The 1671-nt window shown below is 30.3% G+C and overlaps 1 pseudogene; it reads right to left on the bottom strand.

Annotated features, from left to right (window-relative positions):
- Positions 1 to 1014: 1014 nt before the first annotated feature.
- Positions 1015 to 1167, bottom strand: LOC112824682 (U2 spliceosomal RNA; annotated as a pseudogene).
- Between the last annotated feature and the right edge of the window lie 504 nt (positions 1168 to 1671).

Here is a 1671-nt window from a genome sequence, read left to right as displayed (position 1 = left end):
TAGCTCACTTGTATATAAAGAGAGACAATATTGCAAATCACTCTAGGAAAGGGGGATATATTCTTATTCAATTTAAGTTTGTGAGTTTCTCAAATTTTTCATTTGTGTCATGGATACTTTCAATTTTCCTATTGGGGCCCAAGTTTTGAAAGGCACAGTCCAGGAGGAGATATTTTCTCTCTGTTTTGAGTGTTAATTTTTTTTATTTTGTATTGTATTTATTTATTTTTCTAACACTGTCCCTTGAGACAGTGAATGCTGAACCCCTGTAATTGAATATGATCAGGCTAATCTGGGTCAAATGGCCACATGTCAAAGAGTAATTCTTAGTGTGAGCTCTTTTCTATATCAACCATGGCCAATATCTTTAAATTTTATATTTCTCTGAAAAAGAAAAACCCACAAGATAGTGATTAGAAAAATTTGGTCTTTTTGCACATTTGAAAAACTCTAACATTTGATAAAATGTTTTGTTTTTGTACTTTGGTGAAGATCTACAACTTATTGTGACTTTTTGCTTTAGAGCTTGGTTTTGGCAAATGGTAACATCAGAGATTGCTGCCAGTCCTGAAAGAAGTCTTATCTATTTACAAAATGACAAAATGACAAAAGTAATTCTTTCACTTCAATGAGGTCTTGCTTTTTTTTTTTTTTTTGATGATGTCTTTTGGTCATGTGCTCTTTTGGAAGGGATCATAATGAGCAATAAAATATTTGAATACTTTATTGTGAAAGAATCCAATTAAAAACAACAAAGTCATTGGTAAAAAGTAACAAAATATTATCAAGTTATCCCTAAAAATAAATCTGTAGACAATTACACAAAATTGTGTAGAAACTACACAAAATTTTTGAATGACTTTGAGAAGTGACTGTAATTTGCAATGTCTCTTATTTTTCTTTTTTCTCATAGATAATATCAAGAATGGAGACCTTACAAATATAGCTTCCATTGACTTTTAGACAAAGGAAATGACATGACATAAATTCGATTTAAAAGATATTGAGTAATTCTAGTGTTTCTTGAACACAAACATATTTTTATCTTATGTGATAACCCATAGGAGCTCAGATTCTACTTCTTTTTATATATCTTTGGGAGTCGAGGTTTATAGACTGATAAGAACAGATACTACACTTGATCATAGCCAAAAGGCGAGAAGCGATTGGAGTTAAGGTTTATAGAAAGTGTTGACACAGAAATACGGTGAAAATGTTCACCTGTTGGATTGCAAAACTGACACTTGTTTGGCCATGTCAACCACAATTTATAATCTGAATATTTGATTCATGGCCCATGATATCATCCTTTCCATTAAAATTTACTCTCTGTTTTAGTTGTATAATTTACATTTATTTCATTTATTTTTCTGAGGTGGGCTTTTTTGTCTAAAAATGAAATAACAAAGATTATTTTCATATTTCATGTTCATAAAAGACATCCATTTATAATAGAATAACATAGATACATCATATGAAAATTTCATTTAAAAGTTCTGGAATTATTTTATTTTCAGGGGATGTAAGACCCATTTCTTTATCAGATACTCAAAATATAAAGTCAATAGATAGTTATCTAGGAAATGTTCAACTCAATTTGTTAGTAGAAATTATCTCCAGGTCTAAAGGCACCAAACACAGTGCCATTCTATCTTTCTTACTTTCTTCTCC

Source organism: Callorhinus ursinus, unplaced genomic scaffold (assembly GCF_003265705.2).
Source record: "Callorhinus ursinus isolate GAN/ISIS: 27379988/994484 unplaced genomic scaffold, GSC_fseal_2.0 scaffold9, whole genome shotgun sequence".
In the NCBI taxonomy this organism is placed as follows: Eukaryota; Metazoa; Chordata; class Mammalia; order Carnivora; family Otariidae; genus Callorhinus; species Callorhinus ursinus.
Note: the sequence above shows the minus strand (reverse complement) of the source record. Positions and strands in the feature narration are given on the sequence as shown.